Source organism: Eleutherodactylus coqui, chromosome 3 (genome assembly GCF_035609145.1).
Source record: "Eleutherodactylus coqui strain aEleCoq1 chromosome 3, aEleCoq1.hap1, whole genome shotgun sequence".
In the NCBI taxonomy this organism is placed as follows: domain Eukaryota; kingdom Metazoa; phylum Chordata; class Amphibia; order Anura; family Eleutherodactylidae; genus Eleutherodactylus; species Eleutherodactylus coqui.
In genome coordinates, this window is record NC_089839.1 from 232,922,338 (window position 1) to 232,944,027 (window position 21,690).

At 42.1% G+C, this 21,690-nt stretch overlaps 1 protein-coding gene across 1 annotated transcript in view; it reads left to right on the plus strand.

The window, feature by feature from the left end:
• Positions 1-404: 404 nt before the first annotated feature.
• The window catches only part of C3H1orf21 (chromosome 3 C1orf21 homolog), a 128,931-nt gene continuing 107,645 nt past the window's right edge, over positions 405-21,690 (plus strand). Inside the window, exon 1 of the mRNA XM_066597090.1 lies at positions 405-577. The gene's annotated coding sequence lies outside the window, so the exon portion shown is untranslated. The remainder of the gene's footprint in view (positions 578-21,690) is intronic.

Genomic DNA, 21,690 nt, shown 5'->3' on the forward strand with positions numbered 1-21,690 from the left:
TTCGTTCAGCATTATGTCAGTGAAGACCTGTGTCAGTAAACTGGCATTATATTAGGCTCACGAAACAGATGCGCTCAGTGATCTTTAGCATCCACGGCGCCTTTCACTGTAACACTTTCCATTCCAGAAGCTTTTCCCTCCTGCATTTCTAACCAGAGCAACATTGTACAGGTAATTGGACATCAATGTGTGCAGACATTGTAGCAATTACAATGAAAGGCTCCAAGGACAATGTAGTAGCCAGCAGGCAAGGATAAGGAGCAGTTCTGCTTATAGCCACAGCTGTGTTTTGTGCCTGAGCATTATGAAGGCCTGCTAGACCGGCTGTCTATATGAGTAGCTGTCTCTCACCCCTCCCATCCCCTCCCTATTTTCCTCTCTCCTGTTCTTTTTTTTTTCTCTCTTCTCTTTTCCTGCTGAGCGCCTGCAAAAAGGAGCTTTTACACTTCTGTTCAGCTGTGTTCACCCTAAACGTCTATTCATCCCAACGTCATTGCTTCCTTTTTTTTTTTTTTTGCGCTCCGGAGTCCAAAAAAAAAAAGCACTAAATCGTTTAACGCAGCAGCATCGCTGAAAGGTAGGGAGTCAGATCTGAAGTCTCTGTCAATGGGGAGACAAAAATAATTCCTGCTGTGATTTCAATTGTATCCTGTTTATTTCTATGTAGGTTAGAAGAGCTAAAAGGCCTGCAGTCTGCTGTCAGACGGGAGATTGGGTTTCTTGCATATCCCTGCTTGGCTCTATTTATAGCAGACTGCTTGTTTATAAGCATCCATATTTATTGCTACATATATATATATTGTAACTAAACTGTTGTGATTCTGCTATAGAATAATTCTACTGTCAACATGTTTATCTGTTTTATCCTCCTACTGGTTACATTGACTCTAAGTTATCTGTATATGGGAATTTCATTTTACCCCACTGCTATTGCTTCTTAGCATGCATGTATTGGTTAGTCTAGAATTTTCTTCTGGCTTTATAGTGTGTAAAGTTCTGTTTTCACTTTGGTATCTCTGCACCCCCCACCTTTTACCCTCCTGTTATGACTGCTGAACTTTGTGCCTACTCGAGTGAATTGGTCATATAATTTCACATTGTGGGTGTGTTTTAGCCATCCGATGAGTTAACTGTCTTATTGCCAGGAGTAGATCTATAACTTCCCATTTCCCCTTTTTCATGATAAAACCTAGGCTTCCTGTTTTGCAGCCTGACTACTAATGAAATGTTTATGAATAATGAGAATTTCCTGTAGCCCAATAAATTGTTCTCGTGAGCACGACAATAGCAGACTTGTGTTTAGAAAATATTAAGCTGCATTGTGGAAGTGAGTGCGGACGACCGTCCATGGATGTTTTTCCTATAGCCTGGCACATGACTTCTAGTTATAAACACATTGGCATTTGCGAGATGAATTGTCTTGACCACAGTACAACAGGGCAGGAGGTGAACAGTAATGAAGTCTTATTCTGTAAGGGTTGATTACCGACCACAGTCTCTGCTGGCTGTCAATGCGATGTACACTCAGTCGGTGACCACCACATCTATTTGCAAGTGTTAGAATTTACCATAATGTGCTTTTACAAGCAATACGTAAAGTGATGAAGAGTTACTATAGGACTGTGTTCACACATTGCGGTACGGCAGTATTTAAGCTGTGATTTTGAAAATGACTGGAAAAAAAAATTGCAACATTACCGCAATGTGTCAACATAATGCAGTACGATATAGGAGTCATCTCATCACCCTTTGATGCAAGGGCAAATGTACCGGAGTATGACTGCCTATCCATTAGGTTTAGTCGTACTGGTAAGCAAATAGGGGTTTCCATTCTATGTGACACCTAAAATAATACAGCCACTCATTATTGGGTATGATATGGGCGACCAAAACATCGTGCCGGCAGACAAAATATATTAAACATGAGAATGTTTGATAAATATGGTGCAAGTACCAGGAACATCTGTCTTATATTTAATTTCTATTAACCACAGATTAATTCTTCCCGATGTACAATATCGATACAAGCATAAAATGGACCTCTATAGCATTACAGTTACATATGGGGGCCAATCTTATACAGAAATTTACTCATGCTAGAAATATAGTTAGGGATGAAAATTAGGGGGCAGCGATATACCTACAAAGATGAGGGTAATGCAGAAACGACCAGTCTATTATCACTAAGCAATAAACTTATTCTGATGGTTTTGTCCACTGGGTAATTGTTTCAGTTGATCAGAAATGTTTGGATCATTAGGCCGGACTCAGACTACCATAATTGATGGCATGCCACCCTTCGCTATGTACTATCTTGGCATGTATGCACAAAATGGAACATGGTGCAATTGATTTTATTTATTTTTTTTGCACACATTTTTCTTGCAATCCGTGTGAGTGGCAACATGGCCGCCTATGGGAAATTGGTACAGCATATTCCGTGCTCAAAACCAGCATGCAGAATGTACTATACCAACACAATAATGTGTTGCTCGTATCGAGGCTTACATTGTTTTGTGTAAATAGGACTGTACTGCATTTATTGCCTGCTGTGTTGGTTCATGAATGCATGTTCAAAGTGAGGAAACTATGCCCACTCTGCCTATACTGACGTCTGATATCTTCTGGCTAGATCCTTGTATAATGCACAGTAGCCTTATATTATAGCTATAGGGATGAGGCTGAGGCCTCGTTCACATGGGCGATTATGTAGCGTTGCTACAATGCTACAAATCGCATGTATGAGAAGCCCATGCTTTCCTATGGGTTCCTTCACGCATGCGATGTTTGCTAGCATGCTACAAAACGACACAAAAACCTCACAGGTCCCGCTATATGCACACGACTTGTGAGGCTTTGTATTCCATGTTTCTCTATGGAGTCTTCCTCCCTGTTGCATCGCATCACACGAAAACACGATTTTCGTGCGGTGCAATGCAACTTTGACAGTAGGAAATTCTACTGTCAAAGCTAAAATTTAAGCCCTGGCTGCAGAATAAAAAACAAAAACCACACATACATCAACTGTCCCACTCTGTCAGCCTGGCGGCATCTTCTCCCCGGGTCCCACAGCAGTGATCTTCTCCTCTTCTGGCCGGGGATTCAAAAATCCCCGCCTTCTGGAAGCCCTGGCTGTGATTGGCTAAGCATCAGCCAGTCACAACCAGCGCTCGATGAATGGCAGTAATTGAACCAATCACAGCCATTCATCAAATGCTGGCTGTGATTGGCTAAGCATCAGCCAATCACAGCCAGCGCTTTCAGCAGGCGGGTATTTTTGAATCCCCAGCCAAAGTCGCGGTATCATTGCAAGAAATAGCACCGATATCGCACGGACCAGTGATGCGAATCACTGCAATTTTCTCGCAGCGATGCCATGTTGCCCGTGTGAACGAGGCCTGACTGTTAATGCTTTTGAGCTTGTCTCCTGCTAATTGTAAGCCAAAACCAGGAGTGGGGACAAGAAAATCAGAAGAGGTACAAATCTTTCCATTATACTTTTCAGTTTTTTTGTTCCACTCTATGCTTGGCTTCCAGATACTGCCATGTGTAGGAGTAGAGTAAGGCCCAATGTTCACTTGCACAGATGAATTTCACTGCTGAGCCTCACAGCGGAATCCAGTCGTGCCTGCAGACATGGACAGGAAGAGACCTGTCCAGATCCAGTGCTGGTTTCCTGCGTGCCGGACGGATCTTCCTTCTTCGGCACGGCCAATGCGTCCTGGAGTGCCGGACGCATGCGCAGTGCTCTTTTTTTTTTTTTGTAAATCTCCTGCAGATCCGCAGTACATCCACAGTAGCTGTGCCACGGCTCAGACTGCTTCAATTGACTTCAATGGGATCCACAGAAAAATGGGACAAGCTGCAATTTTTTTCCTTTCGTGCGATTCATATGCCGGGGAAAAAAAATCACATGCGCATGCTTAAAATTGTTTTGCGGTTGCTAATGCATCCCTATGGGCGGCTTGACTTAGTAGTGCTTTACACTGGGCTTAAGAGTGGCATTTTTTTGCCGCTCTATACGTCTGAATGGGGTTTGTAAACATCCATACACGCGGCAGAAAGAACCCCATTCAGTTGTAGTGAACGGATTTTTGATAGCAGAAATGTCTCTGACGTCTGAACGTACCCTGAGGCTTCCTTATAATATTCCGCCTTGTTATGCTTGAAATTCTTTGAATTTGAATTATTAAAACTCATGGGAAAGTGGAGTGGCTGTTCATAGCAACCTATCGGATTCCTTCTTTCCTTTTCAAAGGCGCTTCTGAAAAAAAGTGAAATCTGCCTGCTATGAGCAACGGCTTCACTTTTCTTCAGCTCCTGTTTGATCAATCTCCCTTATTCTTCCAAAACCATCTCTCATAAAGACTGTAAACTAATTTGCAGCAGCCTCTCTCCTTGTGCCTCATTATTTATAGTAGATTATGTCAACAACCGTCTGTGAACATGCTATGCATGAAGGCTGCCTTCACAAAGACCAAAAAGTCGTGTGAGATTTTTGCGTTGCTAGATGCACAAATATGACCCCGTTCTTTTGAATGGGCTCATACACATGAGCGATGCCTGAATGGCACCGCGATGCTATGGAGGAAACAAATCATGGCATGTTCTATCTTGTGCATGCGTGCTCTTACATTGCACCGCCCATTGTTTTCAGTGGAGGTCTTCCATTGGAAGCAATGGGAGAAACTCTGCGATCCTCTGCCACGGCGGAGGATCGCTTCTTCCCCAAACTGATGCGAGGCATTTTTGACATGACAATACCTCACCTCCACGGGGAGTTCACTTGATGGGGAGCGCAATAAGTGTGTAGGATTTGTGGCCCCATATAGCGCTCGCCAGAGTGAAATTAGCCTAATGGCAGCACTCATCAATTGAATGAGCTATACCGAAACCACAATATCATCAGTTGGGCATTTTAGGTTGTGTTCCATGGGGCGTCTGGTATAAACAGCCACCTATGACATTACCTCCAGGGATTTGAGGGGAAATGTATTTTTACTTGCACTCTATTGGGACAATGTGGTATTGTAGTCCAAATCATGTTTTTGTTTTTTTCCTAAACCCCCAAAATCTTATTTGCAGTTGCTTGACATTGAATATTGCTGTTAAGCCTATTTGTAACTGGAATACTGAACTCCTCTTATTCTGTTGTCCCAAGTTCTGTGCCATTTAATGTATATGCAGTAATACGATCACTGCAGCCTTGGTGCATCACTTTTAGATTTATCAGCTTTAAAGGAAGGTCATCTGTCACGTTCTTATCCAGGTATTTATGTAATGTTTAATAGTCAATAAGCAGGCTTTGTATGCCTTTAATTAATGAGCAAAGCACCTGTTAAACCCACACTTCCAATCTCACTACCTTAATTGAAATACCTTTTGTCAATTAGCACTTGAAGAAGTCATTAACACATTTTTTTCTCTCTTCATTGTGAATGTTTAACGTGCTCCGTAAAAGATATGAAGCTGTTTAGTTAGAATGTGTTTGTCTAGAATTGTGACTTGGATAACATTCAACCATTTTTTACAATATATTAGCAATCAGTGTATTTATCCATATAGTTTCAAAGGGTTCACTTACCTTTTCTTGCAACTGCATATTTGCTAATAAAACAAGAATGTTCTCTGAGGCTTGAAGCACATGACCATATTTTGGCTCAGTGCAACATCTAAGTTATATGGAGTTCTAATTGAACATCACATGCAGTGTTTTTTTATGGGAGAGAATACCTCCCTAATACAATGTAATACACAGTCATAACACATAAATTACCTACTACTGCATAGTACAGGGCTGCAAGGACTTGGTGTTCCTCAGTTGTGGCTCCATGCGTAGCTGTGACATATGCAGGACTCCGGCGTATCTTCTAATGTTTGTTGCATGTCTTCTATGTTCTTGCTGTGTAGAATAGTTGATTGTTTGTTTTTTTTTAACATTCTTGACAATTTACAGTCCATCTACAAAATCTTTTATCAGTTATCAAATTCTCAAGGCACTGTCTTCATTCTGAATAAAAGACAAAGGAAACTGGAAGGAGTTGAGGATGTCAAAAAGTGGAACTATAATCTGTTTTTGTGAACATGTGATCATTTGTGTGATGTTTATTGCCTAAAGTAAATGTGTAGACTGTTGTGTGGCTAAAATAGCACTTTGATGTTCTATGTAACATGCTCAGCTGGTAGTATTACAATAGAACGTGATAAAACTGGCCCTCACCTATAGCAGTTGCTTTTCCTGGGTGCTATCTGTCTACAGTATCCGGATACATAATTTGGCCCTACTGTAAGTTTTGGGGGTAACAACTAGGCAGTTAAATGAGCAATAATATGAAGCATGTATCAACACATGTAGGTAGCAAAAGAAAAATGTAAGTACAGGAACTCGCCAATGGATGGAGGGAACAGGAAGCTGATAGTAATCAGATGACGGTAGTCAGAAAGTAGAGCAGATGGGTGATGGTGAACAGATAATTAACTGACTCTAACACTAGATTACACTGTCTTTCCTTAACCTATCTGCATAATACCATAAAACACTGACCCTGTCCAACAATGAGAGGAAATGAAGTTCCTAAAACAAGAGAAACAACCTGATCAAAACTAAGAAGCAAGACAAACCTGAAAAAAGAAATCAACAAATTACAAGGCTAAGAAGAAAGTACTGGGCTATAAGTAACCACAGGAACAAAACTACCCCAACAAGACAGTCCAGGCTACACTAGGCATGCAATTCTAGAAACATACAAGGAATACTGGATTTAAATGCATATTACTTGCACTATAACCAGCAATACATTACAGAAGCCAGGAATAGTTTAAAAGATGCTAATTGGGAATTCTTCTCCAAATTAGCTCAGCTGTGGCAATGTGGTCTGCTAACCCACTCCAAACAATTAGGGTATGAGACAGTTGCATAGCAACTACTCTAGCCACAACCTTCAAGACAGGATTTGACAAAACAGCAGGAGCTTTTCAAATGCTGGTCCTAACGTATTTCTATTCTAGTCATCTTCCAATGAAGTAATTAACTACAGCAGCATACTATCAATTCAATGTAATAATCATTTGTGAATTTACACATGAGAAATCTATCCAGGTGGCAAACAATTGGCCCTATTTATAACTGACTTTGGAGATGTCATTTGCTGGATGTCTGGGGTGGGAATGTCAAACTTTGGATATATACAGTGATGAGGAATGAGGATAGTGAAACACATCCTCTAATTTAAACAGGGCAAGTACCTGTGTAATTTCAATAAGCTCATTAGATGAATAAGGTCGGGGAAATAACCTAAAACGTCATAAACCTTCAACAGTAAATAATGCACAAGTGAGGTTGTCCTCTGCAAAAAGTCAATTTTCCAGTTGTGGCTGGGCCTTGTTGTCCTGCACCCACTGGACACTATTGTGTCAGCTCAGGCAAACTCAATAGCAGTTCAAGCTATTGGTTTTCTACTGTTTCACCACTTGCTTTTTTCCTGGCTACTACTAGGATGTTAGGCTTATCTAATTTTATTTTCCCATTGCTTATATAGCGCTAACATAGTCCAAGCTTTAACATGGAAAATCAAGACTACTTTGGACTTCATTTCACAAGGTTTCTGGTATTTTAGGGGGCTAGAAATAAAATTGTGGAAATATAATATTGAGAGAACACAGATAATGCTGTAATCAAGGAAAAACATCTAGCAAGAGGGCATCCTTTGTATGTTAACTAGTTGACGAAGGGGGTCAGAGGAGGGTGCCTGAAGAGTACACAATCAAGCAAACTGCAGCCAAATACAATGCTGCTGCTCCAACCAATGTGTCTGAAATGCACAATTCATTGTTCCTTAACACAAATGGACTGTAACATCAGACGACTAATTTGAGTACCATTGTTGTCGAAGAGAAATATTTGGTTTTATGGTTATTGGCCATAGTATCTGTTTGACTAAATTTACAAGGTGAATACTGGCTGGGACTCTGAGTAGTAAATTAGGAAAATTACTGTGCTACATATACAAGACAACTTATAGAAGGCATTTGAATATTGCTTTGCACACTAAGGGACCTTTTCACACTAGCGGAATTCGGCACATTCGGCGCCTCAAATTGCGGTAAACTCTGTATTAAAATACGCATGGCTCTGTACGGATTTTGATGAGAATATAAAATTGCCTTAAATCAGCCTGTAATTCCACATAAAAATTTGTAGTTAGCCCTGTGGCTTTTGATGCAGAGTTTCACAGCGTCCCGGTGGAATGATTCCACCTGTGTGAAAGAGCCCTAATCACAGCTATGTTAAATACTTATTCTTTTACTGCAGTGTGTCTGCATTTTATGTGATTCTTCTCAGTAAGAGAAATCAAGTAATCTTGTAGATATGATACCTTTTAATGGCTAACAAAAACACATGATGTTATAGTGAGCAATCTGACCTCACAGGGGTCCTTCCTCAGGCACAATGGAATAAATCTAGCGATGTATTTAATAAATACATATGATCACAAGGGAGGGCACGAACATGGTGAACTTAATTTACACTAAATACATACCAGAAACGGAGGGTAAGAGGGCACAGACCTATTGGGATCAATAGCAGGGAGGGCTGACCATAACAGTAAATCAGTCCAGTAACAAAGAATGTGAAACGAATGTAAAATCTCTCCTTCAGACCTGCAAACAAGGAAGATAGAACCAATGCCTCTGCAATGCCATCTATTGGAGGGCAGCATTCCTTTAAATCAAAGTATGAGTTTTTACCAAGTTTGTAAAACAATGATTGAGAATAGCACCCCTTTTGGGTGCTCTCCTTGGAGAGAGACTATGCCATCCCCAGACCCACTCATCCCCCAGGTGTCTCCATATACACCCTGGGTGCTATCCTTAAGGATTCCCCTCTTGACTTCCTTCAGACCCTTCATATTCTTCACTGATGGAAGAATCCCACTCCGAGGTTCATTCCATTCTTGAGGGTATCAAAAAATGGCCATAAATTTATACTCCCAAATTCTTCTGTGACGCTGTAACTTGAAGTTGCCCTTCAGCATGATAACTCTCATCTGCTCTATGTTGTGTCCATGACCACAAAAATGTTTTGCCACATTCAGCCTTTCCCTCTCTAAGGGTGCATTCCCACGAACGTATATCGGCTCGGTTTTCATGCTGAGCCGATATACGTTGTCCTCGTGTGCAGGGGGGGGGGAGGATGGAAGAGCCAGGAGCAGGAACTGAGCTCCCGCCCCCTCTCTGCCTCCTCTTCGCCCCTCTGCGCTATTTGCAATGGGAAGAGGCGGAACGGGGGCGAGGCTAATTCTCGTGACTTAGCCCCGCCCCTGTCCTGGCTCCTTTCATTGCAAATAGTGCAGAGGGGCGAAGAGAAGAGGAGGCAGAGAGGGGGCGGGAGCTCAGTTCCTGCTCCTGGCTCTTCCATCCCCCCCCCCCCGCACATGAGGACGACATATATCGGCTCGGCGTGAAAACCGAGCCGATATACGTTTGTGGGAATGCAGCCTGAATGTGTGGCGATGAGATTTCATCCTGGCTCCAAGTTTTTGTCCTGTTTCCCTAATATAAAGCTCTCCACCAGGACATTCACTGCAGCGGAACAGGTATACAACATTGGACGTGGAACATGTGAATGTCCACGGGATCTTATAGTCCTGCTGTGTGTTGGGGATCCGTATCCTGTCCGCAGTCAGTATATGTTAGCAGGTATTGCAGCTCCTTACCTTACAGGGATAAGTTCCTTTTTGTGTGTCAGAGGGCAATGCACTCCTGATTATAAAGTTCCTCAGACTTGGAGGTTGCCTGTAACATAGAAGGGAAGGGTCAGAGAATATGGTTTTCATACCGTCATCCTTGTGTAGGGTATGATGGAGTTTCTTTGCGGTTTTCCTTAGTACTTCTAGCTGTGAATTGTAGGTCACTACTAAAGGCACACATTTTTTTTTTTTTTTTCTCCTTGTATTGGAGTAGTTGATTTCTGGGTATCCTGGTTGCTGTGGTGATTTGGTCATCAATTGAGGTGGGATGTTAACCCTGATTTTAAAATGTTCCTCTCTGTCTGTTGGGTTGGAGCAGATCCGGTTGTAACTGATGGCCTGGCAGTAGACGATGGACTTTTGGCAATTGTGGTATTGCATGTAGACAATCAAATGCTTGTCCAGAGTAAGAATTGCAGTTTAATAGCTTTCCACTATTATTCATAACTTAGGTTTCAAGCAGGTAACACCTCCTACCCTTCCAAACAACTTTCATATGCCCTAGCACAAAATTAAGGAATGGTTGTGTTGACATGAGACAACGCCTTTTAGTAATCGGCAACTAGTTGTAGCATTTAAGGGTTTCTCTGAGACGTTAATGTTAATTCTTGATTAGCAGAAATCCCTGTAATTGGACCCTTATAAATCTGCAAAATACAACTGGGTTCTGCTCAAAAAGAGACACTAATGCCTGTGCTTGGTTCTACAGTCTATAAGTATTAGGCTGCATTCCCAGGAACGTATATTGGCTCGGTTTTCACGCCGAACCGATATACGTCGTCCTCATCTGCAGGGGGGGAGGATGGAAGAGCCAGGAGCAGGAACTGAGCTCCCGCCCCCTCTCTGCCTCCTCTCCACCCCTCTGCACTATTTGCAATGAAAGGAGGTGGGGCAGGGCTAAGTTCCGAGAATTAGCCCCGCCCCCGTTCCACCTCTCCCCATTGCAAATAGTGCAGAGGGGCGGAGAGGAGGCAGAGAGGGGGCGGGAGCTCAGTTCCTGCTCCTGGCTCTTCCATCCCCCCCCCCCTTGCAGATGAGGACGACGTATATCGGCTCAGCGTGAAAACCGAGCCGATATACGTTCGTGGGAATGCCCCCTTACGCTATGCCTGTGTACAATGAAGGGAATGTGACTCTCCTTCCTTTTACTCACCTGTTTGTGTTCTGGGAGTTGGATCCCCACAGATCAAATATTGATAGCATGTGGATAAGCACTCCAATTTTAATGAGGTTGTTCTACTTCTGGCTATTGATGGATAAGTCATCAATAGCAGATTCCCTGGGGTCCGCAACTCAGGACCATTGGTGACTGATTACCCATTTCATTTGGCCAGTCACTGTGTTGCATGGAGCTGTCTTTCTGCCAAAAGCAGATGGCTCCATACCTTGCATGGTGGCATTGGCTGGTCTTGTATGGTTTGGCTTGGCTTCAATGAGACTATGTATCAAAATCTGCCATCCTTGGTTGGTTCTGGTGTTTTGTTTATGTTATGAACTCTGTTCTGGGGCTCTATATATGAACTGAGGTTAGTTTTGATGCTCTATCTGTTACAAAGGTAAACAGGATAAGGATGCGACAGTGCTATGTACTTGCTTCCCAGCCTAAAATGTGACATTTAACAGGTAAGCACTGCATGGTATATTTTATGTCTTTCCCAAAACTCCTTTAAGTCTTAGCAGGCCTGTTGTCCTAGGCTCTAAACAACTAAAATAAAACCAGTGATCTCAGTACTGTAAGGTGTGATATATTAATAAAAAAAACTATAGGGGTGAGGACCCAAGTTGTGCGAATCGCCTAGGACCCCTCCCTTCATCCAAAAGGATGTAGAGTTACGTCCTCTGGATAGACTGCCTGTCGGAATGCTGTATAATGGAATATTATGGTATTGTATCATACTGTATGAGCAATCAAATAATCACAAGTTCAAGTCCCTTTAGGGGACTGTAGGAATGCAGTTAAAGGGGTTGTCCCGCGGCAAAATCAAAAAAAATTTTTTCTACATGCCCCCACATTGTGCCCCGTTAAAAACAATCCCTTTGTTATTTAAAAAAAAAATCGCTTACCTGCTTCCCCATTCGGGCAGTTTCTTCTTTTAAAGATGGCCGCCGGTCCTTTCCGAAGGATGCACCGCGGGTCTTCTCCCATGGTGCACCGTGGATTATCTTCTCAAGTCTTGCGTTCCACTGCTGATTACAGCCACCTAATTGGCTGATCGGCACCACGTGACGGAGGCGGAGCTACGATGACTATGCGCAGACCAGCTCTCCGGCGCGAGCACGCCGGAGCGGCCCCATTCAACAGAGCAGAAGACCAGACAGCGCAAGCGCGTCTAAAGAAGCCAGAAGATGCAGAAATTAGTCGGAGCCATGGAGACGGGGACGCCAGCAACGGAGTGGGTAAGTGAATAACTTCTGTATGGCTCATATTTAATGCACGATGTATATTACAAAGTGCATTAATATGGCCATACAGAAGTGTATAACCCCACTTGATTTCACGGGACAACCCCTTTAAGTTAATGCCCCAGATGGCACTTAAAGCTCGATCCTACCGACTTAACCCTTTAGATGGTACTGTCAATGCAGACTGCACCATCTAAAGGGTTTAAAGAGGGAGAGTTCTCCCTCCTTCTACCACTCAACACTGCAATGAGATCACATGGTGCCAATGGTATCCATGGCAACCTGTGCTGAAAACATGGTCTCCGGGTTGCATAGATTTATTTTCAGACCCACTTCAGCACTATTCACCAATCAGGTTGCTGGAATTCTGAAACAGACAACACAAACAACCAATCAGGTTGCTGGATTTGCTGAATAGTGCAGAAGTGGGGCTGAAAATAAATATATGCCTCAGGGTTTGCCATGTACGGTGGCCTGTGAGGATCAGTGTTCATCTTTGACAATGACCGGGTAATACACTGTACTGCATAAATAGTGAAGTGCATTGTCAAAGAGATCAATGGATCGCATCTTCAAACAGATGTGATATTTAAAAAATTATAAATATTTTCAGTTGTAAACCTCTCTCCGGGAAAAATCAGAAAATCTCAATTTTTTCCCAATAAAATGTTATTTTTATTGGAAAAATGCAAATTTAAAGCAAAAAAAACCACATTTGGTATCGACTCCTTCATAATGACTGGTACTATAAAATTATGTCCCTAATCCCATATAGTGAACACCATCAAAAACAAAGATAAAAAAACAACCACTCCAAAATCACTGTTTTTGATCATCCTGACTCACAGAAATAAAATGAAGAGTGCTTCAAAAGTTGTATGCCCCCCCAAATGGTATAATTAAAAAACCTCATGCAGCTTCATAGGTGGGAAAGAATAAAAAATTTATGACTCTGAATACTATGAAAAATGTTGTTTTTTTTTCTCCAGGCCTCCCATACAGTCACATATGGAAAAATAAAAAATAATTGTTCTATGAATATAGCGATGAAAAATTGTCCCATTTTAAGGACGAATGCCCACGGATGGATTATTGCTGCGGAATTCGTGGCCAGACACCCACCGCGAATTCTGCAGCAATGTCCGACCATAGGCATGCTGTGGTAAACGATTCTCCCCTGCCCACGAGTGGAAATCAACTGCAATTTTCCGATCGGAGGGGAGAATTGCAGCATGTTCTATTCTGTGCGGAAAATTGAGCAGACGGCTTCCATTACAGTCAATAGAAGCCAACCATCCCGCGATACGTCCGCTGTGAGCACTGCACTGCACATGCGCGCCGAACGAGACACTCGCAGCGGATCCAGAGAGGTGAGCATAGGGGGCGCCGAGTCTGATTCCGCTAATTTGAGGCCTGTGTTTGAGTCATGTTACACAGTACAGCCACGTGGGGGATTGGGTTCCTATGAAACACCTAAAGTTTGTCATTTCCATTTTGAAAATGTTTTGGTGCACTTTTTAAAATGAAGTGATTTTATAAGGGTTTCTAATATTTAGGCCCCCTCAAAGTAATCTCCGAACTGAATTGGTCTCTTAAATAGATTTTGGATGTTTTCAGCAAAATTGCCACAATTGCATGCTTTTGGATGTCCAAAATAAATAAAAGGACGCTTTCAAAATGTTATCAACATATAGCGTGCACATAACAAATGTTGGGTTTTTTAATCTATTTTTTCATGGCATGATCCTACAAGCAACAATATTCAAAGTCTGAAAATTTCAAAAAAAATTTTTTGGCAATTTTCTGTAAATTTAGGAAATATTTTAATAAAAAGTGAAAAACAAAATGCATAGAGTGTGTGATATAGAGATATTGATAAAGCATTCCCCAACATAGCAATCTGCCGCTGGGAATGATGAGTTTCATGTTTTAATCTTATTCCCTTCCCCTGCATCTGCCAGGTCTTTTGATGTACAAGAGACCTGGGAATCCTGTTCCACTGGCAATAAAACTAGCGATTAACATGGAAGTACAAAATAACAACCCCCCCCCCCCCCACCCCAACCAAGATATTGTGTCACTTAGGCTGGTTCACAAAGACAAGTCGGTGACAAGATTTTTATTAAGAAAATCTTTTAATAATGGTTACTGGGTCATCTGAAGGGCCTAGCCCGATATGAAAAATATTTTTATAATCAGGCGGCCCAGCTGAATAAAATGCATCCACATTAGAGATGAGCGAGTGTACTCGGAAAAGCACTATCGCTGTGCTCGTTCCTGAAGATTCGGGTGCCGGCACGGAGCGGGGAGCTGCAGGGGAGAGCGGGGAGGAACGGAGGGGAGATCTTTCTCTCCCTCTCTCCCGCCCGCTCTCCCCTGCTCCCCGCTGCGACTCACCTGTCAGCCGCAGCGGCACCCGAATCTTCAGGGACGAGCACAGCGATACTCGGATAAAGCAAATTACTCGAGCGAGTAGTGCTTTTCTGAGTACGCTCGCTCATCTCTAATCCACATGCATTGAGGCCCAGAACACTCTGAAAAGCGTATCTTCGTACCTGGGCCCAATATATGAATCATGCTTAGTATCTATGGATTGGTAAATTCCTGATATTAAACACGACGGTCATATCTTCCTCATTGGAGCGCCTCCCAGGGAAATATGGCTGAAATATTAAATCTGTGTTTCCTGTAGATTTTCCCCGTATTTACTCAACCCGCCTGATAACATCAGGAGAAGGCCGACTGGGTGTGGTTCTATGGAGGCCTTAAAACTGAGTGGGTTCTTTATCCAAATTGTCAATTTACAGAGAGATGCTGCGGCATATGGACTGTCCCTTTGTATCGGGGTCTCCGCCAATCAGAACATTGGACTGATATCCAAATCTGGTAACTTTCTGTTAACTGTTTATTAAAATACTATCTTGTTGTGTATTAATCTGGTATTTCCTTATACTCCCATGTAACATACTTTTATGTATATCTTTTGTACATCTGTATTTGCACTGATAGATCTTTCCTAGAATAAATCTACAATTTATCAGTTAAGCCTTGTCCGTTTTAAAACCACTCATAAACTCTAAAGATTGTGTTCATAAGTCTGGGTTCCAGTTTACCTTTAACAAACAGGTGGTGGCAGCATGTATTTGTGTGGGCATTGTAGAGCTTTGTAGTGCGCTATAACGGGTAAGTGGTGACTTGAGTTTTCGCTTTGCATGCGTGCAGAAGCCCGGGAAAGCTGGGTACAAATCAGCCTGTATTCCAGAAACTCCACGCTTGCAATACTGCTAGAGTGATCAATCGAGGTTTTGCCATGACTGTTGGCAGCGGCAAGTGCGTTCGGAATAGTCAATCTGTGAGTAATCTGGAACAGAGGCGGGATCGATAGGTATCGCCCCCTCTCCTCTCTCCTCCAATACGTAATACAATGTGTCTCAAAAAATTGTCTCAATCATTTGCATAAGTAAAAGCATTCCAAAATTATTACCACTTAAAGTGACCCATGTCAGATATGAAAACTGGGGCCTGGTTAGAAAGGCCACAAAGGGCTGCAGAGGGAAGGGGATATTAAGTTTAAAAAAACATAAAAATAATGCTTTCCCATATTTACAAATTAAAAACATATTTGGTATTGCCATGACCATAAAAATCTGATCTAACAAAATAATGCATTATTTGTCCTGACGGTGAACGTTGCCAGAAAAAATAAATAGATTTTGTTTGCAAACTGTAGAGCAAAATATACAAATTTGGTGTTGTGATCATTCTGATTCACATAATAAACTCATCTTCTCATTTTTATCAGTTTCAACTATGTAAAAAAAATACGCCCGTAAAGTTTGCAAAATTATGGAATTTTTTTTTTTTTTTTTTGCCATTCACTCCACTTAGAAATTTAAAAAAAAACTCTGTGCATTAAATAGTACCGTTGAAAAATACAACTCATTCTGCAAAGACCAAGCTCTTGGGCAGCTACGTCAATGAGAAGATAAGTTATGATTTTTCTGAAAGATGGGAGGAGAAACCAAAAATGAAGGGGAGGGAGGAGGATGAAAAGGCTGCATCCTTCAGTGATTAATCCACAGTAGGCAAGTATGGTTCCAGACTTTCAGAATTGTTTAAGCTCTATCTGATCTTATTTTCAGCCTTTATGTTTCAGATATATACATTACTGTGCAAAAGTTTTAGGCAGGTGTGGAAAAAATGCTACGGCCGTGGCGGACTCCACTAACAGAATATCGCAGCGGAGTCTGCCACAGCACCCCCCAAATCCCTCATACTCACCTCCCGGATCCGCCGCGCTGCACCCGTCCCTCAAGCCGGCGCGCAAGCGCAGTACGGCACGTGACGCGTCGGCTATGCGGGATGATACAGCCGGCGGTGAGCGGGGACGCGTTTTCACGCAATAATTTCGCTGTGCTACAGCAGAAGTATAGTGTGACAGCTGGCTTCTATCGACGACGATGGAAGCCAGACGCGTGTATTCCCGCAGCAATTAGGACATGCCGCGGTTTGTTTCACGCTGCGAACTTCCGCGATGGAATTCCGCAGCGTGGATGTTTAGCTATTAGGTTTAATAGAACCCAATAGCTCCCGGGTAACGCCGCAGATTTTCGTTGCGTAAAACGCGGCGGATATCTGGCCCTAGGCATTAGTCCTTAGAATGCTTTAAAAAATAGAAGCGATACTTTGCATTTTGTTAATTGACAAAAATAAACTGAACAAAAGAGAAATGTACATCAAATCAACATTTGGTGTGACCACCCTTACCCTTTAAACGGCATTCATTCTTTGGTACACTTGCACACAGTTTTTGAAGGAACTTGGCAAGGAAGTTGTTCCAAATGGTTTGAAGAACTAATCGCAGATCTTCTGTGAATGTAGGCATGCTTAAATCCTTCTGTCTCCTGATGTAACCCCAGACAGACTCAATTTTGAGATCTGTACTCTGCGGGGGCCTTATCACTTCAAGGACCCCCTGTTCTTCTTTCACAGAGCATTAACAAACATTGCGATGTTACACAAGGAGGATACTCTTTAGTCCTTTTTTTTTTTTTTTTTTAAAGGTAGTTCATTGGGGTTTTTGTCATGCTACAGAATAAATTTGGAGACTCTTCCTTGATGGTAATACACTATGAAGTATCTGCTCTGCCTATGTTTCTTAGCACTGAGGACCACATTAATTTTGATGAAATCCCCAAACTTGCAAGTAAACTCCACCTTGCTGTTGCGTCTTCTTGCTATGCTCAGTCTTGCTCTGGTATAAGACCTGTGACATGAAACTGTCTTCCACAACCTCGCCTTTAAAGCAGAGTTTGGCTGTTCTTCACTCCGTTTTAATTCTCTTACACAGCTGTTTCTGTTTGCTAATGACTGTATTTCAACCTACATATGAAAATGATGATCTATTATGACCAGTTTTTTATAATTGCCTAATCATACACCTGACTATAATCCTTCAAAATCCCCGACTTTGTGCGAGTGTACCAAGAAGAATTGATGCGGTTTTGAAGACAAAGGGTGGTCACACCATATACCGATTTTGATTTACTTTTTTTTTTGTTCATTCACCTTGCATTTTGTTAATTGACAAAGGGTGAGGGCAACATTATTGAAATGGGATTTGTGTAAATGGCTACATTGCGATGCTGCACAAGGAGCACAGTGGGGCTTGTTTTGGTTTTTTTTTTTATGTGAAATAACCTTTTGTTTCTTCTTTTTGCCAACTTGTTACTTAAAATTTTTTGTAACAGCAAAAGATAAGATTCGCTCACCTGGGTGAAGCAAAGGTCCTATGTACAAAGAAGTCCCAGAGCAAGACTAGATAAATCCAGGGCAAATATAACCTGCAAAGACCCAGCACCAGGAACCTTATAACCTAAAATCCACTTTATAAGACACTCATTTTAAAAATCATACATAGAATAAGCCGCCACCACTACAAATGCCAACATGTTTTGGACATCAGTTCTTAGTTGTGACTACCTGATCAGTGAACTGATATTACTTATTTACAATTAAAAACCATTACCTGATCCATTAAGACTAATGAGTGAATGCCACACAACAGGCCTTTTAGAATAGCTTCAGAATGAAGTGTAAAAACCCCCATGTCTCGTATATAAACCACCAGGAGACCTACTCCGCACTTCAAAGATCTATTTAGTTTATTTGTTTAATAACCCCTTTCTATAATCAGCAACACACTTTCTCAATGCCCTGGAAAAAAAATATGAGCGTACATCGCCTCCATGCACATAATGTGCTGGGAAGGGGTTGAAGTGTATGTATTGTCTGTATAATTGATATATGAAAGAGGTTGTCTGATGCAGGCTTTCAGTAGACCAGAAGTGCACCCCGTTGATTGAAAGTTAATCTGAATAGGTTATTAAATGGACAACATTAGAAGTGTTGCAATTTGTATAGTTTCAGATATTGTAGACCTTCTTTGTTACAATAGTCAGAAAAGTTTTACTTGCAAAGCTTTCACGCTTTACTAATAGAATGGCCGCAGCAATTAAAAACCCACACACGTCAACCATGTATTACTTGTATTTGCCCCACTGACAAACAGGCTTGGAGTTAAAATTTTGCAAATAGTAAGAGCCTGTAAGGTCGCTACTCGTGTCTGTTGCTCTCATGTGGTTCTGAGCAGCTGTTCCTGTCTGCTTTTGCCCAGCACTGAGAGGGTTAACCAGCTCTCTGGCTCCCAGCTCACCTGTGGAGTTAAGTAAGCGTTCCTCCTCTATTTAAGGTGACCTGTGGCACTTCCTCCGGGCCTCAGAATTGGTGTGTGCTAGATTCTGACACTCAGCTTTCTTTGGTCACCTAATTCTGTCTGTATTTGGTCTGTGTCATCTCAGTTCTGCTGCGCTCTCTGTGTCCTGTGTATGCAGTCTGCATTCTGTCTGTATACCTGAGTTTGAGATCTGTCTATGTTGCTCAGTTCTGTCCTGCTCTCTGAGTTCGGTGTATGCTGTCTGATCTCTGTCTGTATGCCTGAGTTTGTGTCTGGATTCTGTTTATGCTGTCTGAGCTCTGTATCCATTTGTTTTCTGTTAATTCCCATTCCTGTTTATGGTTTTCCCATGTCCTTTCCTGTATCTGTGTTCCTCTGTCTGCAGCCAGTCCCTGCATTTGCTACCCCATCAGGGCTAGTCAGACCTGAAGTTCCAGCACAGGGCCGCCCTTATTGGGGCGATTGCCTTGCTTGTAGGTAGAGGCCTTCCATTTCCTCTCTGGCCAAGGGTCAGTCTCCCTTTTCCTGGCTACAGTCCCTCTATCTGAGGAGTCAGCTGCCAGCCACCCCAGTACTATCTAGACTTGGTTGGTTGGTCCAGTGGATCCACATCTCCCAAATCTGTAACAGAGCCTTTCTGAAAACAATCTTGATCTTATCCAAAATGTGATGTAAATTGCTATCCTCATGTAAATAATGTAAACGTTTTTCAATAATTCATTGTATTTGTAGCTCTGGTGGAAAAAAAACCTCTAATCATATTAAACCTATTTTCCTGGGCTTATTTTTTATACCTCATTAATTCAGACCTATCAATGCATATGATCAGGTTCTACTGCAACCTAATGTGGTGGGGGGCATAGATGTTGTCTTAGAAAATGCAAGAATTTTTCTACATTATGATAAAAAGAGGTTTCCCAATGAGGCTAGAATCTCGCCCCTCCCCTTATTGTCATGCCCTGTCTCTGGAAGAAGAGCTGTGCATTAAATGAAAAATAGTTTTGCATCAATAAAAACTCAAGACCGCTATAAAAATAGATTGCTCTCTGGAGTATAGTTCCTATAAAGCTCAAGATGCCGCTCTAAAGCCTGTAGGGCTAAGCAATGTGGGATGGACGGATATAAAGCTACAATGTTGAATGTCAGCCAAATGCAATGATCCTCCCATTTAAAACTATAAAGAGTTGCTACTATCTGCTTGGTGTCTCACACATAACCGGGTAAGTCTTTAATCAAGGACTGCAAGTAAAAGTCAGCCCAATCTCTCCCGCCAAGATCCAGTACTCCAAAGGATTGGACAGGTGGAGGAAAATGCTAATCTTTAAGCCTTGGAAAGGTTAGAACAATATCTGTCCATGCAGTCTTGATTTGTAAGTATATGATGTAATCTAGTAAGATCTCTCTGCTCCCTCCTGACCTGATCCAAAGATCCTGGTTTTGATATTGAAGCTATTTCTTTTAGTCATCTGTTTTGACAAAGTAGCGTCTGCCAATATGTCCACCGTTATGGTTGGCCTATTGGGTGTCATTCAGCTTTTAAAGAGTACTTAATTGCAAATCTGCCTATAATGGCACATTAGAAGTCTCTAAATGTAGGTAAGAATTCCTGTGGGAGCTGTCATGGCAACTACATTGACTATCACCGGAAATCATACAACACTTTGCAATAAGCTTTTCCTGTTGGCAACTGGAATTTAGGACAGAATAACTCCAACCGTTACAAAGATCTAGTAAGAAATTTAATTGGCACAGATTTCCACTCTTAAATTATAATGGTGTTCGAGCTGGACATTTGCATACTATGTAGAGCCCCGCCTTGGGGTTCTGTCCCAGGCCTCTGTATAGATCACAGAAAACTGTGTGCACACACATCCATGAACAGTTTCATAGGTTGCTATTGGTAGAACTGAGATTTTGGTCTCCATTTTAATAGTTTTCCATTCACTTCCAGCATTTTGCCAGACATAATAGTGTAGCCATCTACTCTATTCTATCCAGCCAAAATGCTGGAATCGAACAGATACCAAAGCTTGGAGTTTTGGACACTGTCTTTCTTATAGCTCATGGAGCTATCCAGGGTCTGCCTGGACGCCTTTTTTGGGCTATCCGGATGAAGCCCTGGGATGAAACCCAAACTTGGTTATGAACTTCATGCAGTCATATACTACTACTTTTATTTTTTTTTACATTTTTCATTTCACTGTAGGGGACTTAAACTATAACAGCTATGATTCCTATAATATGGATGGCAGGACTTCTATACCGGAATGCCTTATCGCGTACAATAGCAATCCTAGGCAATTGTAAGCAGGGACACCACTATCTGGCCTCCTGATACCATGGCAACCCATCAGTACTTCACGATTACATTGTGGAGGTCCAATGACGACATAGTGGGAGTGCGCTCCCTCTGTGAACATTTACATGCCCCAATTTACATGGATCACTGCATGCTGTGGGGGTTAACAATCGAGATCTATGTTATCAACAATCTCCAGTGTTGCAGTGAGAGGCCGGCTTCTGTGGCTGCACCATCCACATGACTTAAGTTTACATCCTGGTGCGTTAAGTGCCACGCAGCCAGGATGTACACTTGCGTTAAGGGGTTAAAGTTGTTTTCCGGGATTTACCTGTTTATGACCTATTCTCAGGATTGGTCATTAATAGTTGATTGTTGAGGGTCTCCGCTCAGGACCCCAGGTGACCAGCTATTAAAGTGTCTATGGAACTTCGGTGAGATCCACGGCAGCTTCAGCCCATTCCAGTTATAGAGCTGTACACTGTATAGCTGATGTGCCTACT